Below are 10,249 nucleotides of genomic sequence, written 5' to 3'. Positions count from 1 at the left end.
GTAATGAAGAAGGTGTGGAAACCGGATCCAGACGTTGGCAGGATGCGGCTGTAGCTGCATTGATTAGAACCTCCTGGGAGATCAGTAGCTCCTTTCCATAGATAAGGTGCGTGGGGTGGAATCAGGTATTGGCTTCCTGGGGGGGGGGGGGGGGGGCAGAGAGGGAAACCCGCCAGCTTCTCCTCATCAAAGCGGGCGGAGAGTAAGCTGAGGGGGGAACGGGTGACCCGGCTCTGTCCCCGCCCCTCCTCAGATCCGCTTTAATGCGTGGGACTCCTTTACTGGAGACCTAACACGTGTGAGGCACTGTGTGCATGCTTTCAGAGACGCGATCCCACTCTGTCCCCATGACTCCCCTCACCATTAGCTCCGTTTCCAGATGGGAAAACCACCGCTCAGAGAGAGACACAACTTGTCCAGGGTCCCACTCCCAACAACGTAAAGAACTGCTCTAGACCCAGATCTGTCTGCTCCCAAAGTAGGTACCACTACTCGAGCTCAACGTGTCCCTTTCCATCTCTGGGCCTCAGGTTCCCATCTGCACAATGATGGCACTTGGCGAGATGATCTCTAAGGGCTCGTCCTGGTCTGGAGCATGTCTTCCAAGTCAAGTACGTCTGCTTTTTAGTTCTAAGGTCAGAAACACAGCACCTACTCCATGCAGGCCCCACGCTGGGCACTGAGGCGAGGAAGCCAAGAAGACGTGGTCCCTCGAGGAGGGGGCAGGCCACAGGGGGACAGATGGTTCTAAGAATGACCCCGGGACTCAAAGTTCAATGTTCCCACGCACGCTGAGTCCTCCTAGGTGCCCGGCCCAGGGCCAGGGATGAAGGGGAGATGACGATGAACCGGGGGGGCCAACCAAGGGGCTTGTCTTCTCTATGGAAGCTCGCTGGGACCCACTGCTCCTGCCCCCCAAGAATGGGGCCAGCCCTCACGTGTGCACTGTCCCTTATCGTGTGCCCAGCCCTCCCACAAGGGCCTGTGAGTTAGCTAGGGATGGGTTCTTCACTAGACTCACCTCCTATACAAGGACAAGATGAGGCTCAGAGGAGTTAGGGAGCAGATCCAAGGTCACAGCGCTTTGGAAGAACAGGAAGATATAAGCCCATCTATTGCCTTGTCCCCTTCTACGTCCCTTCCTAATCCTTTAAAACTCAGAGGAGATCTGAAAACACACAATATGTACTGTCCTAAAAAGCAAAGCTGGTGGGCTCAACCACAGAGCAGATACAAAAGGCGTCTTGAAGGAAGCGGGGACTCATTCCGGACCCTAAGAATGGGGTGACAATCGGCTGAAGCAGAGGAGGCATCCCAGGCAGATAATTCACATGTGCAAAGGCGCAGGGGCAGAGTGAGCTCCCAAGCTGTGGTTGGAAAATGGTACACCTGGAACAGAGAGGAGAGGTGAGGCAGGGAGTACAGCTGAGGCAGGGAGCACGCCTGGGGCAGGGAGCACGCCTGGAATGGGGAGCACTACTGGGGAAGGGAGCACGCTTGAGAAAGGGAGGACACTTGGGGCAGAGAACACATCCAGGGCAGGGAGGACACCTGAGGCAAGGAGCACTCCTGAGATGCGGAGCACTCGTGGGGCAGGGAGCATGCCTGAGAAAGGGAGCACACTTGGGGCAGAGAACATATCTGGGACAGGGAGCACTCCTGGGGACCGGGATGGGGAAGGGGCAGGGGATCCGGGTGGGGGATGCCTGGCCCCCACAAAGGCTTGAAGGCCGGGTTGCATTTACAGAAGATGGGACCTGGGGCGGGTGCAGGGGAGCGGTGCGGGTGGTACCCAGGACTTCTCAGTCACTCAGTCCAGGACAGAGGATTTGGCGGACCTCGCTGCTTGACCTGAACAATAACTTTTCCTTTTGGAGCTTGTTGTTCCCTCCTCAAAGGATCAGAATCGCCAAAAGTCCATGGAGTTCTAACATTTATGACTCGGGGTTGGAATGACCTTTCCTGAATCAGCACTGTGACTGAGGAGCGCGTGGGTGCTGGCCCCAGGTGGGCTGAAGCTTGAGCCCAGGGAAGCCCGGGGTTTGGGGCGGGGAGGACCCCGTCTGCTTGGCCTCAGGATCCCTGGGAGAGGAGGGGACTGGGAGTTCGGACCAGCCAGTTCAAGCAAAGGGACCGCCGCAGCCGAGAGGGTGGCCAGGAGACAAATCGCACAAACCCACCCCCCCACCCTGGAGAAACCCATCCCTCCCTGTGTCTCCCTCACCTCCTGCCTGACTCCTGACCCAGAATCCCATGCGTTTTCTCTCACCCCCTGTAAACACCTTCCCCCCAGCCTCTCTCGCCCATCCCAACACTGCCAGCTAAATCTCATCCCCTGGGTCCTCCTGTCTCCAAGGAGAAGGGGGAAGAGGACACCCGCCTGTGTGTTCATTCCCTCAGAAAGTGCATGTTAGCAGCTCACACTGGTCCCGTTCTGGAACACAAACGAGTGGAGAACTCTGCCTCCGGGCGCTTGCGTGCCAGCGGCAGAGAGAGACAGCAAATGGAATCGACGCGAAGGTGATGTGTGATATAGAGGACGGGACAGAGTAGCGCCGGGCAAGAGGAATGGGGTGGCTGCGGCTGTAAATAGGGTGGGCAGGCCAGGCCTTGCTGAGAAGGTGACAGTTGAACAAAGACTTGAAGGACTTTTTGGGGGGCTGGCTGTGAGCTGCAGGGATTTACCCAGAGCTCCTGGCAGCCCCGAGAGGCAGCCCGTTTACAGATGAGGACACCGAGGCTCAGAGGGCAAAGTTGTAGCCCAAGGTGCTCAGCCAGGAAGTGGTGGACCCAGGATTCGAATGCAAGTCTGCTGATTCTGGACCCTCACAGGGGAGCATAATGGTTAGGATCAGAGTGAGAGTGCCAGAGCCCCGGACGGAGAGCCAGACCTCATCTTGGCCACATCTCAGCCAAGCCTCCTTACCACTCTGGACCTCAGGCTCCTCATCTATGAAGTGGGGGTCACGATGGAGCCAATGTCGTGCACATAAAGGCTTATAGGGTGCCTGACGCCAAGCAAGGTCTTCAGAGTGGTAACAAATCATGGCTGCCATTGTCACCATCATCATCGTCACCACCACCATCACTGTTATGGGGAATAAAGGCAAAAGGAACACGTTTTTTACTTATAACTCACAACCCACCGACAAGTCCTTGAAACAGAGTGACCTTCCTCTGGTTGCTCGGCTGCCTCAACGTTGACCTTCTGCTACCGGCAAAAGGCAATCTCAGCCCCACCCCCAGGATCCTGTGAGTCTACTTTAAACATACAGAAATTCCTTTGGAAACTTCCTTTATCTCTACCCCTCGAGATGTATGTTGGCGACCGGCCTCCAAGCATGTGGCCCCCTGATATACATCTGAAGGGGCTTGTGACTGAAGTTTTACTAAACAGTAATAAATGACCTTTGCCTCTCAAGCTCCTGGAAACCTTGTTTCTGAAATGCCTTGGGGGTTTGTGCCGTCCCTAACCCCCTCCCAGCTTGAAAATATAGAGCCAGCCACTCCTCATGACTCCAGTGTGGCTCTTTTTGCCCACGGCACTGTCCCCGTGCTTTAATAACGCCACCTTTTCCCACCAAGGGTGTCTCAAGAATTCTTTCTTGGCCACCAGCTCTAAATCCCAACATTTCTGCATCGATCACCACCATCACCATCACCATCATCATCATCAACATCATCACTGTCACCATCATCACTGTCACCATCATCATCATCAACACCATCACCATCATCACAATCACCATCACCATCATCATCATCATCCATCACCATTTTTTCTCTGGCATCTCATCTGCCCAGCCCACACCACAGAGCCCTCAGTAAGGGTTCCTGGCCTGTGTCCAGAGCCTGCTGACTGAGCCTGTGTCGGGGGACTGGTGGATGTGAAGGGGCTGCCTCCGCCAACGGACAGGCGCCTTTGGCTCCATCTACCCCTCCCTCCCTCCCTCGCTCCTCTCTCTCCAGCTGATGGAATATGGAGGAGCTGGCACAGCCGGCCGCTGCTGAGAGGGTGACGGACAGCCCTGATTCCATGGGCCTGGGGTGCTGGGAGGGGGGAGGAAAGCAGCGGTCGCCATCCATCCCACGGCCTCCAGCCTACCTTGTCTGGCGTCTCGGGCCGCCCCTAGGACAGGAGACAGCCCTTCCGCGTGCTGCCAAGGTTTCCATCCAAAGGTCCCTCTGCCGTTTCCTTGGCCCCTCACAGCAGCCCGTGGTGGAGAAAGGGCAGTGGTCTGTTTGCAGAAGAGGACCTGAGGTCCTGAGCAGGGAAGAGGCCCATAGAGAGTGGCCAGAGCAGGGGCTTATTTTTGAAGGAGAAGCCGGCCACCAAGGTAGCAGCCGGCAACAGCTCTGGGCTTTACCGCTCAGAGATGTCTGACTTTCCCCAGGAGACTGAAGTCAGGAATTGCTTTCCCCAACCCCGAGGACACGATCGGCAGTGGCGGGCTTCCAGGGCAAATGACAGAGAAAGGTGTGTAGACCAGCTGGGGCTCTACACCCCCCTTAATCCTACCCTGCTAACAGCCTCCTATGCCCCGCAGGGGCAAGGCGCCTGGCCTGCTCTAAACCCTTGCTGCTGCAGGATGGATAAAATCTAATCCTGGTGCCTGCCAAGTCCAGCCCCACCTTCCCCAGACCTTCTTCCTCCCTAAAGCCCCCCGCTGCCTGCCACACACATGTTTTCTTATTTTATTTTTGACCCACTGCCTTCAACTGCCCACCCTGTACTGAGCTCTCCTGCCTCAGGACCTTTGCACAGGCTCCCTTCTTTGCACACGATGCCCCTTCCTCAACTCTTTGCCTGGGTTATGTCCACTCATTCTCTCAGTCTCCACGGAAGTGTCGCTTCCTCAAAGATGCCCTCCCTGGGCCCTTCGACTAAGCTGGGCCTCCTCTTTTTTTTTTTTTTTTAAGTTTATTTTTATTTCTTTTGAGAGGAGTCAGAGAGGGGAGTGGCAGAGAGCGAGGGAGACAGAGAAGCCCAAGCAGCTTCCGTGCTCTCAGCACACGGCCCAATGCGGGGCTCGAATTCACAAACCATGAGAGCACGACCTGAGCAGAAATCAAGAGTCGGACACTTAACCGACTGAGCCGCCCCGGCGTCCCCTACTTTATTTGCCCTCCCAGCATCCCCAGCTTCTCTGCCATTGCACCCACCACAGTTTGTAATCACACGCCTTATTTACATCGTTGCTCACATCCTGGGGGAGCTGTGGCCAGGATCACGGGTCCCTGGAGCCAGACGGCCTGAGTTTACACGAAGGTTTTACCCTGCGCCGGCTGGGTGGCCTTGGCCGAGTTGCCTCACTTGTCCGCACGTCAGTGTCCGTATCTGTAAAATGGGCCAAGAAAAGTACGTGCTCCCGGCCCTGCTCTGAGAGTTAAACGGGTCGATGAAATACAGCACTTCGATCAGCGTGCGGTCCTTCGCGGGAGCCTCATCCACGTCTCCCTGGACGGTCACTGTCCTTCTGGGCATTGGCAGGGCCCTGCCCGTTTGCCCGCCGGCTGACCGCCGGCCCCATGCTGGCACCGGAGCCAATAAACAGCTACCGAAGGAACGAATCTGTGAGCAGTGCGGCACGCTGTTTCCAAAAGCTTCCGGTTTTAAAACGCTTTATTTGAAAGGACTTTATGGACGCCCCTATGATAATAGCTCCCTTCAAGTCGTTATTAATGGAGAGAAATAATAATGTGATAATATCAGCCGGTTGCTGATTCGGCGATGCCTTCACTTCCAGCTTTTCTCTTAGTCTCGATGCTTGAAAAAGAGCCTCCTGAAGGGTGGGAGCCTGGGGCTGCGCAGTCTGCAGACGGGCCGGTGCCCACACACGGATTTGGGTGCGATGTGGGCGCCCGGAGGCAAGCAGGGACTCAAGTGTGCCCAGACTGAGCTGGAGATGGCAGAGAAACACAGGGGGCTGGGGCGGGGGGGGAATGTCAGGTAGGTGGCCGCGTGCCCCACCCTGGGAATTCAGGGGGCTGGACTGGGGCTGGGAGTGTGGGAGCGTCAGCTTAGGTGCGGGATTGACAGGCAGGGTGGGAGGGGGCCGGGTGTGCCTGGGGGGCTCGGTCGAACTTCTGACTTTGGCGCAGGTCCTGATCTCACAGTTCGTGGGTTCGAGCCCCGCACCAGGCTCTTCACTGTCAGGGCGGAGCCTGCTTCGGCTCTTCTGTTCGCCTCTCTCTCTGCCCCTCCCCCTCATTCTCTCTCTCTCTCTAATAAATAAATATTTTAAAAAGAGAGAGAGGGGCGCCTGGGTGGCTCAGTCTGTCAAGCGCCAACTTCTGCTCAGGTCATGATGTCGCAGTTTGTGAGTTCGAGCCCCGCATCAGACTCACTGCTGACAGCTCAGAGCCTGGAGCCTGCTTCGGATTCTGTGTCTTCCTCTCTCTCTGTCTCACTGCCCCTATCCCGCTCGCACTCTGTCTCTCTCTCTCTCTCTCAAAAATAAATTAACATTAAAAAATTTAAAAAAAGAAGAAGAAGAAGAAGAAGAAGAAGAAGAAGAAGAGGGGCGTCTGGGTGGCTCATAAGTTAAGCATCTGAGTTCAACTCAGGTCATGATGTCGCGGTTCGTGAGTTCGAGCCCCACGTGGGGCTCTGTGCTGACCGCTCTGAACCCGGAAGCTGCTTCAGATTCTGTGTCTCCCTCTTTCTCTCTGCCCCTCCCCCCCCTCAAAAATAAATAAACATTTTAAAAAAGAAGAAGAAACCAGGAGGACTGCTGGCTACCAGTTACAGGCAGGGACAGGGCTGGAGACTCTGGGATGTGGGTTTTTACTCCACACAAAGTATCAAAGAAATCAAAACAAGGCAATCATCTTTAATGAAACCAAACTTAAGGCCACATCACGAGAGGAACCATGCTGGCTCTCTGCAAAATTCCACTTTTAAATAGCTTCGATTGAGAGCTAGGTTCCTCTCAGGAACTTCTATCCAGCGTGGGAGCCAGCTGTGCCCCCATTTTTGCTTGTTCTCTGCCACGGGGCAGATTTACACAAGTAAAGTTCACCATCAGTGTCACCCCCCGGGGCCAGCTAAAAGCTTAAGGACCCCGCACCAAGTGCTTACTGCCAGGATTGTGACATTGTGGGTTAGGAAGCTTTCTGCTATATACACTCGGGCCCATTCATTCATTCAATAATGCCAGGCTCTGTGCTAGGTGCCAGGGACACAGCTGAGGGCAGATTCAAGGTCCCTGCACGTAGGGAGTTTGCAGCCTCGTGGGAAAGATACCAACTAAACAAGCAGCAGACCTGAGGGGTGGGCAGGGTCTAAAGTGCGACACAGGTGCTCAGGATATACCCCAGGTTCTGGGAGGACGGAGAGACGGGAGCCGGGTTCCGTTCCTTCTAGTGTCCTGTGCGATGTTGAGCGCACTTATTAGCCTCTCTGGTCCCTGCTTTCCCAAATGACCAGGAGGAAAAGGCCCTAGGGACTAGAAAAAGTAGCCTTGGACCCCGGGAGGCTATAAGAGACCGTGGAGGAGACGGAGAAGGCACTGACCTTGTCTGCTCTCTTCCCCACTGCGGAACCTTCTTGGCTTGAATTGTGTATAACTCAGAAGATGATCGGAAGACAAATCTCACTGTGTCTCAGGTGACCGTGGGAGTCTGTGTACTCTGCCCCTCGTTGGTCTTGGGTGGCCATGTGGTCCCGTTTCGAGTGATATTAATGTAAAGAGAAATCTCCGGAGGGCCCGGTGAGTGGCAGTTTGCTTCAAGGTAAAGTTTTTCCTCTTCAGTGGAAGAGAAAGCCACGTGAGGTGTAGGCTCCTTTGCTCCTTCTCTTCCCTTCCTATTTTGGACAGTTGTGTGCGGATGTGATGCCTGGAGCTGTGGCAGCCGTCTTGTGACCATGAGATGTCAAGCCTAAGCACCAGTACCCACCTGCTGAGAGTGCTAATGCAGCAGATGTACAATGGACTGAATGTTTGTGTCCCCCCAGCTTTCACATGTTGAAATTCCTAATCCCCGATATGATGGTCTTCGCGGGTGGGCCCTTTGGGAGGTAATTAGGTCACAAAGGCGGAGCCCTCTTGAATGAGGTTCATGCCCATATGAAAGAGACCCGAGAGGTGTCTCTCGCTCTCTGCCATGCCTGGATCCAGGCAGTCGGCAACCCGGAAGAGGGTTCTCACCAGAACCCAACCATACTGGCGCCCTGATCTTGGACTTCCAGCTTCTGGACTGTTGTTTATAAGCCACACAGTCTGCGGTACTTTGTTGTAGAAGCCCAAACTGACTAAGACAGATGGAGCGAACGAGGATGCCGGATGACATCGCCAAGCTGGGGCATCGACCCTGGGCCGTCCGCCGTCCAGACGCCTGGCTAAGTAAGCGACAGATGTCCTCATGGGTTAAGCTACTGAGAGCTGAGTTTTGGGTTGGTACAGCTAAACATTTCTAGCTCCTTCTCCACCTTCAGAGCCAGGTGAACCATTATCTCCTTCAGCCAGTTTTTCGAGAAATGTTTGATGACCATCAACAAACATTTATTAAGCACCCCTACGGCCCCTGCTTTGTTTTGGGTGACAGTTTGGTGGGAGGGCCATTATTACAATGAATTGTAGTGAAATAGACCGATAGTAATGAGCTGGATGATTGAATTGATTATAAATTGCAATGAGTTGCATGTTTCAAACAGTGGGGTGCTGAAATAGAAAATGTCAGTGACCCCTCTGGATAGAATAGTCAAGGAAGGCCTCTTGGGGGAGGAAATATCTCAGCAGAGCCCTGAACGAGTGCACAGTGCAGGGCAGGGAGGTTTCCGGGCAGTGGAATGACCTGGCCAAAGGTCCTGAGGTAGGAAACAGCTCATGCAGCAGGCCGGGGTGGGACCGCCAGGGACAGCACGGGTCTGACTGTGCTCAGTTTTACGACCGTGCCTGTGTCCAGAAACGGAAACGCCGGGCGGTCCCATCTCCCTGTTAATGTCACCAAGCTGGACTTCTCCTTCCTGGCGCTGGCTGCCTCCAGGCTCCTCCACCTCCTCCAGTGGCTGAGTCAGGCTGGCCAGGGACAGAGGAGAGGAAGACACAAAGAGGGCATGTTAAAGCAACATTGAAAGTGCCTCATGTGGCCACCGATCCCCGGGCTTTTCGGGCAGTGGAGGCTCTACCACAAAGCATGGCTGAGCCCTGGTTAGCAGCTGGTGGCCTCTGCCATCAGAAGACAGCACGGGTGCAGGTTCTGAGACACCCCCGGGGTGAATCAGCTCTTGGGGCAGAGAGAGAGAGAGAGAGAGGGATTGAGAAGGGAGAGGAGGGGAAGGAGGAGGGGAGAGGGGGAGAGGGGAGGGATTTGGCTCAGAATGTCTTGGGTCTCTTCCCTCTGCAGCCTGGTCACATCCTTCCTCCTGTGACATTTATTGTTGTGGACTGTATGTTTCAGACACCAAGTCTTAGCATCCTGGAACACCAAGAACCTTAGAGATCAAGTCAGGCCTGCCTAACACCCAAGTGAGGGGGAGGGAGGGCCACAGGGCCACGCCGGAACCTCCGAGATCTGAATCACATGCCCCATGGTTGGACCCTCGGCCCCCAGTGTGGGGTCTCTGGGTCTTGGTGTCCCCAGGCCCCCTCCCCAGGGTGTAATCTCACGTGTGTCCATTTCCACATCTGTGAAAAGGAATAGATAAAAGAATGTGCCAGGAAGGGGGGCACCTGGGTGGCTCAGTCGGTTGAGCGTCCGACTTGGGCTCGGGTCACGATCTCACAGTTCGTGGGTTCGAGCCCCGCGTCGGGCTCTGTGCTGACGGCTCGGAGCCTGGAGCCTGCTTCGGATTCTGTGTCTCCCTCTCTCTCGGACCCCCCACCCCGTTCATGCTCTGTCTCTCAAAAATAAATAACTGTTAAAAAACATTTTAAAAAGAGAGAGAGAGAGTGCCCTGGAGAACTCTGCCCTGGAACGTGATCAGAACAGGGGCTGCCTCTACCTGAACACGGCAAGTGCTCAGGAGGGTTGTTACTTGCCACCGAGGCTTCTCAAGCCAGAGACAGGCGGCGGCCTACCTAAGGCCGTCCAGCGAGTCTGGGTCCCGGGCTGGAACCCTGGCTTCCAGGCTGGCGCTGTGTCACTGAGCTCACCAAGATTTGCCAGCAGCTGGCACTTTTCTTCACCACCTGGGGAGATGCTCTGTCCAGGCACCAAGCTGCTGTTCACAATCAAACAGAGACTCACAGCGTCTCCCCAGGGGCACACGGATCTGAACCACAGACAGATGCCTGAATCTGAACCA

General features: G+C 55.2%; 1 long non-coding RNA gene across 1 annotated transcript; it reads right to left on the bottom strand.

Annotated features, from left to right (window-relative positions):
* Window positions 1–960: 960 nt before the first annotated feature.
* Window positions 961–7,971, bottom strand: LOC125919538 (uncharacterized). The gene is made up of 4 exons (XR_007456824.1): window positions 7,517–7,971; window positions 4,106–4,238; window positions 2,927–3,088; window positions 961–1,389 (listed from the first exon to the last, which is right to left on the bottom strand). It is a non-coding gene; the product is annotated as an uncharacterized LOC125919538 (long non-coding RNA).
* Between the last annotated feature and the right edge of the window lie 2,278 nt (window positions 7,972–10,249).

This window comes from Panthera uncia, chromosome B4 (genome assembly GCF_023721935.1).
Source record: "Panthera uncia isolate 11264 chromosome B4, Puncia_PCG_1.0, whole genome shotgun sequence".
Taxonomy (NCBI): domain Eukaryota; kingdom Metazoa; phylum Chordata; class Mammalia; order Carnivora; family Felidae; genus Panthera; species Panthera uncia.
This window is presented reverse-complemented; position numbering and strand designations above follow the sequence as displayed.